The 17,464-nt window shown below is 39.0% G+C and overlaps 1 long non-coding RNA gene across 1 annotated transcript in view; it reads left to right on the forward strand.

Annotated features, from left to right (window-relative positions):
• LOC124545445 overlaps nt 1-13,406 on the forward strand; it is a 56,026-nt gene extending 42,620 nt beyond the window's left edge. The window contains exons 3-4 of the long non-coding RNA XR_006967631.1: nt 6,250-6,417; nt 11,750-13,406. This is a non-coding gene — a long non-coding RNA (uncharacterized LOC124545445). The remainder of the gene's footprint in view (nt 1-6,249; nt 6,418-11,749) is intronic.
• The last annotated feature ends 4,058 nt before the right edge of the window (nt 13,407-17,464 follow it).

Here is a 17,464-nt window from a genome sequence, read left to right on the forward strand (position 1 = left end):
GTAAACAATTTGATAATGAACATATTTTCTCTTGAAAATGGCGTGACACACTCGGTTCAGTAAGGTAAGGATCAGAAGGAACCTACTTGGTGTTATTGTCGGGTGGAATGTAACTGAAACATTTCGATTATAAAGTGCTTGTTATTATCTGTTCAACTTCAGAGAAAAGCACCGTCACTGGCAAGCCTTCTACAATTTTATCCTACGAGAATTACGTAGATCTTACTTCCCTCGTTGTCGGTGGATCGACGGAACTCCACGGCAGCGACACAATGTGGCAGCGGGCTTTTACTGTTGCGACTTGGGCTCGTTTCTTCAGCACTATGCTCATTAATCCATAATAACTTGCCCGGCCATGCTTCCAGATATGCCGACCATTACTTTCCCGTCGTACTTAGATCCACACACTAGCCGTTAGATGTGAGACAGCTAGGACTAGCAGCATTCGACTGTACTTCCTACTCCGAGCACGGCATTACTGCTACTACTACCCGCTGGCGCGCTCCCGCGCCCAGAGGCGCGACAAAACAATCTCTCTGACTTCAACGTTAACTAAATATGCCCTGACTTGCCAGTGTTAAATATTATTTAATTTAAACATAGTATTTACAGTACATATTTGCACTAGACAGTACATCGTATACCAACAGTTTTATGTGTTAAGTAAGCGAAAAAATTGATAGCAAGGGCTGCGTTGTAGCGTCACAGAAGTGTGTGGTATTGTAAGAGGCAGCGTATCGATGACTTGTACCGCATACAGAGCAAGAATGAAATCATCATCAATGTCACAGAGCGTAAGAAATTGTGTACTGAATGAATGATAGTGACTGACCGTCATTGAAGACGATTGACACGAAAGACAAGAAGACTATCGGTGCAAAACTCTCTGCCTAACTGAATGTAGCAGTCGTGATCCCAGTCAGTACCAAAACAACACCAATGGAGCTCCATAGGCTAGAAATAGCAGGGCATAGGAAAACATGTTTCCATACAATCTGGACTATGGAGCTATGGAAGAAAGTCATTTGGTCAGTTGAGTCACACTGTTACTGACTTCTGGCCGAGTTTACGTCCCAAAACTGAAAGATGGCGTAGGTTCGGTGAGGACTCGAGCAACCATATCGCGGTATTACACGGGGCCCCACGGTTATTCTGCAAGGTCGTAATACTGCCAAGGTTTTTGTGACGACTTTGGGTGATCAGGTCCCCGCCATGGTATAATGTTCGTTCCCCATCGACGATGCTTTTACTCAAGAAAACGGCGCCCCTGCTCGTATAGCACTCATCATTCAGGATTGGTTTTGTAAGCACGAGGATTAACTGTTGCGTTTCCCCTGGACACTACAATCATCAGATCTTACTAGCCTTGAGTGTCTTTGGTCTACTTTGTAGAGAGGGGTGCGCGATCGTCCTGCACTTCCCACTATTTTGCAGGAACGATGGTGTATGCGCTTAAAAAGGCCCCGGGAACTGTATTTATCCATTCCTGTACGACTGAAGACTGCCTTGAATGTTAACTGGATTGCTATACCATATTAGAAATGGTAATATAATATGTTGTTGGTGTTCCCCTATTTTAGTCCACACCCCGTATCAATATCTTCACCCAGGTATGTTTCACTAAACTTCTTTTATCTCCAGTGGACGTTTGTTTATAGCATCAGGAACAATAAACCGATAATATTCTGAAAATTTAAAGGAAACAGCCCACCAAAAGCGATTTATGCAACCCACAAAATACCTAAATTAACAACTCCGTTCATGGATTTAAACCCTGAAGTTCACAGGACTCCTTTATACAAGGCTATTTTACTAAATGGTGACAAACTGCAGGAAGCGATCCCTGGGAGAATAAGGAGCAAGAAAATATGGGTATACACCCAGAAGTGCGTTTCAGCAGAGGCATACCCCTTTAAAGGTCGAGGTAAAAGATCCTTGAAGTGCATGTTTCAATTATGGAAAGCGCATATGAGCACACACTAGGCAAATGGTTATGTCTTGTCTGTACAAGTGTTTTAGTTCGACACTCAAAAGAGCAGAAACGTTACCAGTAACCAGAGCAAGTCTGAACCAGCACTGAAGCGGATGCCCGCTACTAACGATGTGTGAGGGCGCTCTAAATAGTAAAATTTCGTTGTGTGCTATCCCTCCTGTTGCTGTAATTTAATGGCTAGCTTTATACGTAAGCGGAGACATTAGTGAGAACCAATGTTTGAGCCAGGCGTGAAGACGTGTTCAGATAGGCTTACGGTCAAGGCGAAGGCTCACGAAAAGCAGGTCATCCGAATGCATATCAGTATATATGCTCGTGATACTTCCGGATGTAAGATTCGAGGGATATAAATAAATTTAAAAAAACAGCAGTACTTCAACACACGCAGCTAAATTTCATGTGCAGGTGCAATCATTAGTTTTTGCATAGCTTTCCTGGAATTTGCCACCTGCAATGCCAAGCAGCAAGTATAACTTTTCAACATTTTCACTATCATCGAATTGCAACACGAATCGGAGAAACGCTTAGACAAACTACACTCCGAGAATAACGACTAAACCTAAAATGAGAGAACATAATACGATATATGCTACAAGGTACGATTCTAGATTGAAATAAAAACTACGTACGCGACCCATATTACTATTTTAAATGACTGTTAAAAAACTGGAAATTATGCTGATGACAGAGACATATTAATCAAGTGCACAAAATCAAACGATACCTGAAAGTGCTCACGACAAACAATTTTAATCTTTATATAAGAAACATTTATATTATTCAGTTACAAGGAAACAAAAACGTGGTACTGTGAGCCAATCAGAACGCTCCTACTGCAAAACGAATGTTACAGGGAACACCGCTACTATATTTTTCCACTTTGGTGATAAACTATAATTGAGGTAACACATGGAGGCAAACCAGTTCGGCCCTTTCCGATATTAGAATTAATTATCACTGGGTTTAATTACAATGTTCTTAGCATATATACTTTTACTCTCTGTTATATAATGAAACTATGATGTTGGCAATGCAACTAATCTGAAAAAAACCATTATCCATGAACAGTAAACGGCGTGAATATTAAGGTTGGTTGGTTGGTTGGTTGGTTTGGGGAAGGAGACCAGACAGCGTGGTCATCGGTCTCATCGGATTAGGGAAGGATGGGGAAGGAAGTCGGCCGTGCCCTTTCAGAGGAACCATCCCGGCATTTGCCTGGAGCGATTTAGGGAAATCACGGAAAACCTAAATCAGGATGGCCGGACGCGGGATTGAACCGTCGTCCTCCCGAATGCGAGTCCAGTGTCTAACCACTGCGCCACCCCGCTCGGTGGAATATTAAGGAAGTAAAGCTGTGAAGAGAGGCGGTGAGTCGTGCTTGTGTAGCTCAGACGGTAGAGCACTTGCCCACGAAAGGCAAAGGTTCCGAGTTCGAGTCGCGGTCCCGCACTCAGTTTTAATCAGCCAAGAAGTTTCGTATCAGCGCATACTCCGCTGCAGAGTGAAAATTTCATTCTGGAATATGAATATTATTTAAATCAGAAAGCCCTGTTAGGTTTTCCAAGGCCTCCACAAATCATCTGAACAAGCACATCCAATAACTGAAACCCCTATACCAACAAGATAATTAACCACATACGTCCTTCATGGACTACTGTTGTCAGACCATTTCGATAGCTACATATTCACGGGTGAGTGGCCGGATGTCAGTCTGAACTGTTCGTCAGCGCATCTGATGATGGCAACGAGATTGTTTGCCGAAGTATTAAATCAGTTGGACACTCACATCCGGACATTCACCCATCAACTATTTCGTCATGAATTGGACTGGGAGAAGCTGAAGAATCACAAAGATCTCTAGGCAAGTAGTAACATACAAAATAGCTATCTGAACTGTTAAACCAGTAAGTTTTTTTTCAGATTAGGAGCTCAGATCAAAGTATTTTGTCTTTATAAGGACTAACGCACCAGATTGATCATCGTTTATAGAGCCTGAAAAGTAGCTTCTAACTGGTACTTCTCACAGTTAATGCATTGCGTAACTTCTTACACATATGTGTAATATTTTCTTCGCGATATGATCTATAGAAATCAGTTAATGATGTAATGCATGACACAGCTTCATTTATATTTTCCAATGAATGGTTTAACTGTTCAACTACTACTACTGCTAATAGTAGTAGTAGCTTTATTCATCTGTAGATCTCTTTTTACAAAGATATAGAACATGTCAAAGTATTTACAAGTTTAGACCAATTTAAAATAATCTAATTCGTATACACATATATTTACAGACTTCTAGTTAAAGACAATCATCAGATTTTACTCCTGGTATACAATACTTCTTTTACAAATAACTTATTAAATAATGTAATGCCACACTGTTCACTCATATCTCACTATCAGTCACTGCGCACACTATACACACATTGCTTCATAACACTTCACCCACTAGACACACACCCACTACACACACACACACACACACACACACACACACACACACACACAGACATTGGTTATCCCTGGGCCATTTTCTGTACCGCAACTTCGCATTTGCTATCCTGAAAAACTGAGTCAGCATCCCTCCATAATGTGTGAGATGTTGAGCTCAGAAAGAGGAAGATGAGTTAGTATTGTGTTATGCATAGCTTGAGGGGAGAGTGTTTTTACAAAGGAAAAAAAGAAGGAAAAAAACATAAAGTGAAGGTGTTATGTGGAATGCTGGATATTTTATAATCAAAATTGTTATAATTTATTTTTATAACTCCTACTCTGTTTTATCTAAATTATCCTTCAATGTATAAAATGTATTCCATAACAGGTACTTTTTAGCTGCCTTTTTAAATAAGTGTACTTTTGCAATTTCTTTAATCTCTTTTGGGAATTTATTGTACAGTTTTAGTCCTTGGTACAAAATGCTGTTTTTAGATTCATGTTTATTTTTTGATGGTAAATGTAAATTGAGTCTATCTCTTGTTGCATGATCATGGACAGAGCTGTTTGCGCAGTAATTAGCAATGTTATTTTTTATGTTTACAACTGACCGGTAATTGTATTCACATGAAGCAGTTAAAATCCACAGTGTTTTTAACAGATCTTTACAATGAGCTCGACTAGTATTTTTGGTTATTATTCTTGTGGCTCTTTTGTGGAGTTTGAAAATTGTGTTCATATTTTGTGCGTTTGTTCCCCAAAAAAGAATACCATACCTCAGAATTGAGTGTACATATGAATAATATGTAACTAAAACACATTGCATGTTACACGATGATGATAGGATTTTCAGGGCATAACATGCTGATGACATTCTGTTTGCAAGTATCTTTGTGTGCACACACCACCGCAACTGAGAATCAGTATTCATTCCTACAAATTTTGCATATCTTACACTGTCTATAGAGGTGCTATCTACATTTAACATTGTCATTTTTCCTCTTCAAACTGAAATTCATGGCATTAATTTTCTTTATGTTCAATGTCACTTTATTGCTTATTGACCAATTGTAAACATCCTTGAGGGTTTCATTTGCTTTCTCAGCAAGGAGTTCCCTTGTTTTCTCAGTGACTATAATATTTCTTTCATCAGTGAAGACAATTTTTTCACCATGAGTAACACTACTGGAAAAGTCATTGATGTATATCAGTTATAGTATTGAGCCTAACATGCTACTTTGTGGAAACCCTATAATAATGTATTTTGGTTCTGATAAGTATTTTACTAAATGTTTAGATGTATTTGAAATATGTTTTATCTCTACTCTTTGTACGCTATCTGCTAGGTATGATCGAAACCAGTCATTATTTACCCCTCTTATTCCTAATGCTTCTAATTTATTTAATAGAATCGTGTGGTCGACTATATCAAACGCCTTAGAAAGATCCAAAAATATGCCTGTGACACACTCATCTTTATCAAGAGCATCGAGTACAACTTTTGTGAATTCTACTATGGCTGACTCAGTATTTTTGCCACTTCTGTGTGTCTCCACTTCTGGATTGTTTTATTATATATTTAGTTTTAAGGTGCGTAATATATGTCGAACTTTGAGGTGCTTCCTACTGCAAAAAATAACATATTTTGCGTGATTCATACTGTAATCACGTGACTCAATCTACTGCATATTGCCAGTGTTGTGACCAAGGACAACGAAACTTTGTATGAGAACAAATTTGGAATAAACGCCAGCCCGCTCAATTTTTCTGTGTGTTCTAGATCTTTTGCCCACTAAGATATGTCTATGATTACTTTTCAGGTCTTATCCATTATCATAGCTGGTCTCACAAGTGGTCAGGCAGTTGCTGCATATCCTGACATTTTCGTGCGTTTAGCGGTTGTCGATGGGACCATAGTATGTTACATCATACTAGGTGCTCTAATCATCATCGGCTATGTACTCGAATGTCCTATACACACCAAACTGGTGAGTTTGCTGAAAAACGTTTTATCTTTAGTTAGACTATAAGTTACATGATTTTGTTTCTTCTACTGCTAAGTGTGTGAATTAAACATACCTACAGGCATACTGCCTCTGCATATACACTCGTTTGTTAAGATCTTATGATCACTCACTTACCACTTTGATGTCCAAATACTTAGAAACTTCTGACTTTTAGAAATGTGGACATATATTTCATTTTTTACATATTAGTGATATGGTTTGTGTGCATTACTTAAGCTGAGGAGCATATTATAAGCAAGTGCGCTTAAAGACTTATTTCGAAATGTACTGAATGCATTGCTAATATTTATCGTATGTAATAGTAACTAAAAGAAAACGTATAATTTCCGATACAAAAAGATTTATTTTCAGTGCTCGTGTAGGACGTGATCTTACAATCAGGAAACCGTTCACTTGTTCTCGCACTACCTGTTTCTCCACAAGCTTGTGTTGTCTTTTCTGAACAAATTCTACAAAACTTTAGTCGGACACTTTTCAGAACGGTGGGAACATTAAACGTTCACATATACATGTTGATCCAACTTAACTGTTAACATGTTGCCAATGTTGCCAGTTAAGTTGGAGCTACACCTGAGTACATGTATATTTTTTATATTACTATCCATAATAATCAGTCTTTGACGTCGCATTTTGTCTGATGTTGCCAGTTATGGTGGAGCTTAAAGTTATAGTGTTCCATGATGATGCAGACATACACTTCGCGAGTGTGTAGTAATCAAACTGTCACCGGATGTGCCTAAAAATGAAGCCATCGTAATAAATAAACATGATCAAATACAGTGGTTTGGAATTAATTTCGAAATAATGGGAATGAATTGTTATTCTACGCATCAGCGGAATATGAGAATCAGCTGACGTTCCCATGTCTCTATAGAAGTTGAAAGATTTTCATTCACTAATGTCTAACAGTATAATGCACCTAGGAAATTCTTCATTGAGGGTAAATGTAGAGTGCACATTATTAGAAAATCGTAATAGGAGTTATACAAGGTACTTGTAGTAGACAGCTCTTTAAACCGTAACCGTGCTAGCAGGGTCCGAGGGATGCCACAGTCTAGTTATGTTGCGCATTAAATGGTTGTTTAGGAACTAACTGCAATCTCAGTTGCCGTTACTGTTTGAGTACTCAAGAGTGCGATGTACACTGTTACTGTTTCAGCACGAAACATTGGAAGTATTTTTTTCCATCTGGTCCCTAACAGTCCAACACTGTAGTTTTTTTTCCCTACCGCCTTTAAGCTCTAATCCCAATCAGTTTGCAAAATCTTTTTTTTCCTTCTTCTTCATAAAAGTTGACATTAAGGTGGGTAGGACGTCAAACGGGCCGACTTGGAGCAGGAGAGGCATCACAGGACATTTCAATAACCAGTGTGTATACTTTTACAAATAAATTCATAAAACTTTGTCAGCATCACCAGGAAGGGTTCAGGATTCACACTCATTGCAGTGGAAGTTCGAAAACATAACGAAATAAATCTTTTTCCGTGTCAAATTTCATCATCTTTTTCACTTGCTAATGGCAGCATTTGTTGCTATAGGTACACTTTTCTTCATATGTTACAGAGATTCTTCGATGCATTTTGCACAGCATACATACCATACTTACAAGTGTATGAAACTCTATAATTTATTTAATTTATGAAAAAACGAATGAGCTGTTATATTTTACACTTCATGTTTCGAAAAAACACAAATTTTATAGTTAATTACATCAATTTTTACCACAGTTTTTAATACATTTTGAAAATCCAAGAGTTTCATACACCTTTAAATTGGTTTGTATGTTGTGCAAAATTCGTCGAACAATCTCTCTTACTTATGAAGAAAAATGTACCTATAGCAACAAATGCAGACATTACTAAGTGAAAAAAATTATGAAATTTCACATGTAAAAAAAAAAAAAATTTTTTCGTTATGTTTCCGAACTTCCACTGCTATGAGTGTGAATTCTGTATCCTTCCTGGTCATGCTGACAAAGTTTTATGAATTTATTTGTAAAAGTATAGACACTGGAAATTAAAATGTCCTGTGGTGCCTCTCCTGCTCCAAGTCGGCCCGTTTGACGTCGTACCCCCCTTAACTTTCAGTCTTATTACATGGCTTGATAGATGGCAATAATATTGTACTCCAACATGTCTTCGCCAGGACCTTTCCTGCAGGTGAAATTGGCACTCAATGATTTCCGCTTACGCGATTCAGAAGATGAAACTGTTGCTGAATTAAGTGATTTTATCTCAAGTAACCATGAATATGAATCCGATTTATGTTCATGTCGACTGTCTGCAGACAATGAAATCCAAACCCCAGATCCAACTAACGTCGTATTTGGGAAAAAAAACTAATTGGAAACCGCGTAGAAATGTAAACCATGTACTCAAGCTGAATCAGAAAATATTATTGTACACATTCCAGGACTGAATGTCGTTTCTAGGAACAGTGAGCCTGAAAATATCTTCGAAATCTGTTTGTTTCTGATCTACTGTGCATATTATACGCGCCTGATAATACGAAAGGAATGTGGCCACATTCGTAGAGGAGGAATAGAAAAAGGGGTCAGGGGAGCATATGGGCTTGGTAGAAGGAAGGACAAGGAATAATTGAATTCTGCTATAAATTTCAACTAGTAGTAGCTAATAGGCAGTTTAAGAATCATTGAAGTTGGAATGAAAAACATGGGCGCAAAGAAGATAACTGCGAAATTGCGAAGAGACCGTAGCTAGCAGAAGAAATACTGCAGTTGATAGATGAAAGAAGGTAGTGAAAAAAGTGCAGGGAAATTCAGGAATACAGAAGTACAATGAAATAAATATAAAGTGCAAGGAAACTCAGACGAAATGGCCACATGAGAAATGTGAAGAAATCGAAATAGGAACTATTGTCGGAAGGATTGATTCAGCATACAGAAAAGTCTAAACAACCTTCGATGAAATTAAAAACAAGAGTCTTAACATTAAGAATGCAATGAGAAACCCACTATTAAATGCATACAAATGAAAGGGTAGGTGGAAAGAGTACACTGAACGTATTCACATTCCTGTGTAGAAAGTATGAACCTGTCGGTATACCAACAAACTTTGGGAACAATACGCTTTAAGACAAAAGACAGAAATGACGCACCATGAATGAATTATCCGAAAGTATCGGAAATCAGGTGATGTGATGTATACGTACAGACAAATAAATGATTAAATTTCATGAAACTGAAACATGTATTCAGAAGAAAGTGGTTCACAAACTGAGCAAGTCAATACCACGTTAGCCCTCCTCTGGTCCTTATCAAGCAGTCATTAGGCTAGTCATTGATTGACAGAGTTCTTGGATATCGTCTTGAGGGATATCGTGCCAAATCCTGCCAACTGTTGCGTTTGATCGTCAAAATCCCAAACTGATTGTAGGGAGCTGCCCGTAATGCTCCTAACGTTCTCCGTTGGAGAGAGATCCAGCAAACTTGCTGACCAAGGTAGGCTTTCGCAAGCATGAAGAAAAGCCGGGAAACACGCCAAGCAGAAAGAATTTAGCACAATATTTCCACAGTAGGACATTCAGCAACTGTCAGTCAGCCAAAAGCCGAATAACTGCTTCGAAGGACCACAGGTGGATTGTAGCGTTATTGGTTTGTGAGGCTCTTCCTCTTGAATAAACCATCCACTTTCTTCTGAAATTGTAATCATTTGTTTGTATGTACATATACATTACATATGCCGATTCCCATCCAATTAATATAATTCCTTTGTGTTGAGCCGTTTTCTTGTCTTACACACGATTTCGAGGACAGCAAAAGCCGACAAGTGCGAGAATTATCGCCCAGTCCACTTAACAGCTCATACACCGAAGTTGCTGATAATAATATACAGAAGGATGGAAATGAAAACTGAGGGGCGATTACAAGAAGATAAGCCTGGTTTTAGGAAAAGTAAAGGCACCAGAGAGGCATTTCTGACGTTGCTGTTGATAATGTGAAGAATGAAAAAAAATCATGACACTTTCATAGGATTTGTCGACCTGAAAAAAGTGTCCAACAAGATAAAACGGTGCCAGATGTTCGAAATTCTGAGAAAAACTGGGGTGATATACTGTGCGTACAAGAACCAAGAGGGAATAATAAAATTAGAACGAAGTGCTCGCCGCTACTGTTCAATCTATACAATGAAAAAGCAAAGGTGCAAGAGTGGGACAAAAATTGTAGATGAAAAGATGTCAATGATAAGATACCCTGATGACGTTTCTATCCTCAGTGAAAGTGGGGAACAATCACACGATCTGTTGAATGGAATGAACAAACTAATGAGTACAGAATATGGACTGAGAGTAAATCGAAGAAAGATGAAAGTAATGAGAATTAGCAGAAATTAGAACAGTGACGAACTTAACATCAGAATTGGGACAACCAAGTAGACGAAGGTAAGGAATTTTGCTGCCTAAGTAGCATAATAAACCATGATGGATGGAGCAAGGAGGAAGTAAAAGTTCTGCAAAGTCCGCAGATGAGCTTCTGGGAAGTCTGAAAGGTAGGAGTCGAGGTACTGGCAGAACTGAAGCTGTGAGAGCGGGTTGTGAGTCGTGCTCGGATAGCTCCGATGGTGGAGAACTTGTCCGCGAAAGGCAAAAGTCCCGAGTTCGAGTCCCGGTCCGGCACACAGTTTTAATTTGCCAGGAAGTTTCATATCAGCCCACACTCCACGGCAGAGTGAAAATCTCACTCAGGAAAGGATAATTAGCACTGGAAAAGAGAGCATCCCTGGCCAACTGAAGTCTATGAGTATCAAATACAGACCTTAATTTGAGGAAGATATTTCTGTGAATGTACATTTGGAACTCAACATTGGGTGGTAGTGAAACTATACTGTGGAAAAACCGGAACGGAAGAGAATTGAAGCGTCTGAGATGTAGTGCTACCGAAGAATGTTGACTGTTAGGTGGACTGAGAGGTTCTGCGCAGAATCAATGAGGAAAGAAACATCAAGAAAACACTGATAAGAAAAAGAAACAGGATGACAGGACGCCTGTTAAGACGTCGGGGTGACTTCCACGGAGCCAGAGTGAGCCGTAGAGGGTAAAAACTGTAGACGAAGACAGAGATTGGAATACATACAGCATATAATTGAGCACGTAGGTTGCAAAGTGCTACGCATGGCATGAAACTGATGATAAAAAAGAATCTTTCCATATATGGTCAACACGATATTTTGCATATCACAATCCATAATGTTTTGACTCATCGTATATTTTTAATAAGTACCAATTTTTTGTTTAAATACTATATGGAGTAATTGACAAAATTCTTCTTTTTCAGATCCTAATTTCTTCAGCGGTTGCATGTGTATTATTTGTGACAACTGGAGGACTTATTCTGGATGCGTACACCCGATCTTATTTCAAAGTTACTCAAGTAATCGTTGGAGGAATACTAGCCCTTGTTAATGGACTGGTGTACGCTGCTGATGCATTTCTGTCGTGGAAGTTTAGCTAGATACCCTTCACGCAGTGTTAATACGTGACATTACATGTTCACAGTGTATATACTGAAACTATCTACTGTTCTGTCAACGGAGCAGTTAGTGGGAGTTGCTTGAAATAACATCAAATGAACTAGACTGAAAGCACTGTCAGCTTAATTTACTGTCTCTGTAGCTAAGACAGATATATGTTTTCATACAGTTAAATTTGCGTACACAATGTGTTGAATAAGTTATTAAAAAGTAGTATTAAGATTTATTATTAAATATTGACATCCAATAACATTCACTGTGGTTTCTTCTCTTGCTCTCTCAGATTAATTGCATTGTTAGTGAAGCTTTCTTTACTGAGAAGACTTAATCTCCTAGATTTCTTTACATACTTCTCCTAGCGATTGCAATTAGATTAATAATCATAATCAGTTTGTAACTGTTGCATAATTTCTATTTACTGACTCTTTTGTACATTTTTGTCTAGTAAAACTATGAAATTGCGATAATTTAAATGTACAGATAATTATCTGATGAGATTGTAATGTTATATTCACAGAGATAATAATATGACATGTATATCACCTCTTATAGAATTATGAGTATCCATACATAGTTTCTATAAGAAGATTTCTTGGCCACACAACTATTTTCCGCTAATTAATAAAGATTTTCTGTATGTTTCACTTTAAAACACTTTATAGGTTGTATAGCGGACTAAAAAGTAGAACTTTTGAACAAAGAGTCACAATTTTCTCTATGCTCCCCTGTACTTAATTCCTAGAAACTGTTGTAACTCAGAATCTCTTATGAAAAAGATTGACCATTTCTGACATAGGACTTTGAAGAAGTAAAAATTTTCTTTTCTCGAGGTGATCAAATAATTGAGGAAGTCGAAGGTCCAGGAGTGATGGTCTGGGGTGACATTTCGTTTCATAGCAGGAATGCGCTGGTGCAGCGAGTGCCAGATGGCATCACGGCAAAACGCGCCTGCTGAAATCTCAGTAAGGCAACAACTGACAGCCTGCCGTTGCTGGTTCAATGCAGCTAGTGGCGACGTGTTAATTCACGGCGATTTTCCATGACAAAATAGCGGCGTCCCTCCCTTGGGACTGAAAAACGGGGGACACCCCACTTGACTGACACCAGTTTTGTTCAGGTCCCGAGGTGGACGATGAAGTGGGGACCCAATAAGGGTATAATAACAGTAGATTCGAGAGTTAAAAATGGGAAAATATATTTCCGATACTGCAGGCAGCACACCCTATGGAGGGCATGCTAATCTGCCAACTGTATGGAGAACCATCACAGGTCGGTTGAGGTTGGCTGAGGTCCAAAAGAAGGCAAGAAGCAGGAGGGACGTATCTTGCCAGTCTGAAAGCCAAGTCCAGAAAGAGCGAGCGACTTCCGCTTGTACCGAGCGAGGTGGCGCAGTGGTTAGACACTGGACTCGCATTCGGGAGGACTACGGTTCAATCCCGCGTCCGGCCATCCTGATTTAGGTTTTCCGTGATTTCCCTAAATCGATCCAGGAAAATGCTGGGATGGTTCCTTTAAAAGGGAACGGCCGAATTCCTTCCCCGTCCTTCCCTAATCCGATGAGACCGATGACCTCGTTGTCTGGTCTCCTTCCCCAAACAACCCAACCCGAACTTCCGCTTGCTGCAACGGCTGCATATCTGTGCGTAGCACGTGATTCTGTTCGGACGCTTTCTATTGGCTGTCTACAGACGCATGTGGCTGGTTTTCTTAGTAAAGTACAGGAAGCGGTAGAGCGTTGCTGAAGTCATAGTTCCAGCAGGAACATAGGCACTGCAGGAGCTAACGCTGCTAGCATGTTGTAGCAACAAATACGAAAGGAAATTTAAATTGTTTAAATAAAAGACCTTCCGTTTTACTGTATAGACTGATTATTCTGTTGCACAATCATGATTACCAACAAATGCGAAAGGAAATTTAAATTGTTTAAATAAAAGATCTTCCATTTTACTGTGTAAACTGTTTATTCTATTTTACAGTCGTGATTACAGCCTTTGGCGGAACTTCCATTTAAACAGTTTTATACGATTGTGGCCCCAAAATATGGAAACATTATCAAAAGTTTGCTTAGCGAGGCACTAGGAGACCTTCTTCGTTTCCAACGTACGAAGATTAAGCTAATTAAAATGACTGAATACATCAGTTTTAATAAAAAGTGCAGGATCAATAAAATCATCCCGAACTATATTCAGTTAAAGATTAAATGTGATTTTTTTTTCATCAGTCTGTGGGGCGGCGAATAAGTTGTAAACTAAAATTTTAATTGCTGTATAAATGCTTGCATGTAGAATCAGTTTCTGGCTTTTAGAATGTTGTTAATGCTGTCTTTCGCCGTTCTCAACACTAGCTCTCTATTTACTTTTTAGCACCCAGAAAGTGATTTAACAAAACGTGGAGCCAGTAATTAGAGATCCTAGTGCCCACTTCATCTGAGAATATCATTATAGCTGCAGCTTATAGCTCTGAGGAATTAGGAGATTTTACGGGATTTCTAATCAAAAACGATTTTCCAAAATAGTTGAGTATATTCTGAAATTCACTGGTAAAAAACACAAGTATCCCTACAACCTAACTAACGGAGCAGTTCAGAGTCTAATGCGCTGATGCAACTATAAATGTCCGAATTAAATGTTAAATAGAATGCTCGCCATAATTTGATGAGAGTATTTCATCAAACGCCACGCTAAATATTTGGTAGAATGTCTGTCCCGCGACGGCACGTGAAAATACGACAATACGCAAACTGAAGCTAGATAATGAAAATCATCCCAGAATTAACACTTCACTTGAAATGTTTTCATAGTTCTGCGTATCTCTAGTAACTTAATACGGCACCCGAGGCTGTTTGTAGCAGTGACACTGATGCGACGCGACTCCCGACACAGATGGCGTGTCATTCAGCGTCTGGAGAGAACTGGGGCCTTGCTTCCTCGCTCAGCGTTCTTATATATAAAGCCGCGGTGCGGACGGCTAAGGGAACGCCTGATCAAATCGGCTCGCCCGACTAGCCGCTGGGCTAGTAACGCACCACTTCAAGTTACATAATAATTTATAGCTTCTTTTGCTGATGGCCGATGAAGCTCTTAACTTAAACGTGCATTCAGCACGCAGGTAAGTATTGATAATAAAATTTTGACGTGGCTAAGTTAAATATTTTGGGCGAGAGAATTAATTAAATTACACTGCACGCAGTAGATGAGCTCTGAACTGGCCCTTTTGAGATCCGCTATTGCTATAATTTTATAGGTATTCAAAAGAAACTTTCCACATCTTCATAGTCATAGCGGTCCTCCAACCTATTTAAATCTAAACATCCTAACCTTATTTAATAGCCTACTTAATCCATCTTGCTTCCTTCAGTTTTGAGATGAAAACCAGAAAATCATGAATTTCCACTAAAATCTTAATTTGTGAAATCCAAAGTACTGTTTTTATTAAATCATTATGAAAGATGAATCTAAATATAAATTTTGAAGTCTCTAGCTCTTTTCTGTTGCGCCAATGATTTTTTTAGAAAAACGTCCAAATTTCGAAAATGGCTGAAGTTATCGAACTGATATTTAACACACATTAATTTAGTATTATTCCTGACATGCTAGAAAAGTTTTAGGTCATTTGCTTGATTTTTAAGGTATTGCGCAACATTTATGACATCAGAGCTAGTTACAGCAGACTGGCTGGCACACAATGGAAACTGATGTGAATTTACTACAGCGTGAGTAGGCTGCTTCCCTACAAGTCTTCTGAGTGGTTTGATGCGGACCGTCACGAATTCCTCTCCTGTGTAACGTCTCCATCTCAGAGTAGCACTTGCAACCTACGTCCTCAATTATTTGCTGGACGTATTCCAGTCTCTGTCTTTCTCTACAGTATTTGCTGTCTACAGCTCCCTCTAGTACCATGTAAGTTAATCCCTCATGTCTTAACAGATATCCTATCATCCTGTCATTTTTCCTTGTCAGTGTTTTCCACATATTCTTTTCCTCTCCGATTCTGCGTAGAACCTCCTCATTCATTATCTTATCATTCCACCTAATTTTCAACATCCGTCAGTAGCACCACATCTCAAAAGCTTCGACTTTCTTCTGTTCCAATTTTCCCACAGTTTCACTACCATACATTGCTGTACTCCAGACGTACATTCTCAGAAATTTCTTCCTCAATTTAAGGCCGATATTTGATTTTAGGAGACTTCTCTAACAGAGGTTGAAAATACCGCTTCAGTTGTAAATTTCTTTTACTATCACGACCGGTTTCGGTCTGTCATACCCTTTTCTGCGCTTGTAGATAGCACACCGCGCCTGGGACACATCCACCACAGCGCTCTGGGGCCACAGCACAGTTGCGACACCTGAGGATGAGCTCATGAGAGCCCGAAACCGGTCGCTCTAATAAAAGAAATTTACAACTGAAGCCGTAATTTCAGCCTTGGTATAATGCTCAGTTGTGGATGCTTTTCTAACAGGATTGTTTGTAGACTTCCCTAGGCCAGGAATGCCCTTTCTTGCCAGTGGTAGTCTGCTTTTGATGTCCTTCTTGCTCTGTCCGATATTGGTTATTTTACTGCCTAGGTAGCAGAATACCTTAACTTCATCAATTTCGTGACCATCAATCTGATGTTAAGATTCTCTCTGTTGTCATTTCTGCTAGATCTGATTACTTTCGTCTTTCTTCGATTTATTGTCAGTCCATATTCTGTACTCATTAGACGGTTCATTCCATTCAGCAAATCACGTAATTCTACACTTTCACTTAGGATAGCAATGCCATCACCTAATCGTATCATTGATGTCCATTCACCTTGAATTATAATTCCACTACTGAACCTTTCTTTTATTTCCAGCATTGCTTCTTCGATGTACAGATTGAACAGTAGGGGCGAAAGACTACATCGTTGGCTTAAACCCTTTTCAATACGAGCACTTCGTTCTTGGTCGTCCACTCTTATTATTCCCACTTGGCTGTTGTACATATTGTATCACCCGTCTCTCCCTATAGCTTACCCCTACTTTTCTCAGAATTTCGAACATCTTGCGCCATTTTAAATCGTCGAACGATTTTATTAGGTCGACAAGTCATATTAACGTGTCTTGACTTTTCTTTAGTCTTGCTTCCATCATTAACCGGAACATCAGAATTGCCTCTGTCGTGTCTTTACCTTTCCTAAAGCCAAACTGATCGTCATCTAGCGCATCCTCAATTTTCTTTTCAATTCTTCTGTATATTATTTGGTACGTGGCTTTCCTTATTCGTACCACACCTACCCACTATATCTTAGATACCATAAAAGAGGATGCGGGATGGAATTCTGGTTGATAATCACAATTTATAATTAAGACAGTTTGTTGACATTACGCCTTTTAAGAAATTTGACAATTATAAATTGTGGACGAGCCACTAGATAAAGCTTTGCAAATACATTTAGAAATCCAGCGTACTAAGTACTCAAATAAACAGTCCCCTAAGAGAAAGTTAAAAAAATGAGCCAGGCATTGATAGAAACCTTAAGCATAGCAGTTACC

Source organism: Schistocerca americana, chromosome 8, assembly GCF_021461395.2.
Source record: "Schistocerca americana isolate TAMUIC-IGC-003095 chromosome 8, iqSchAmer2.1, whole genome shotgun sequence".
Lineage (NCBI taxonomy): Eukaryota > Metazoa > Arthropoda > Insecta > Orthoptera > Acrididae > Schistocerca > Schistocerca americana.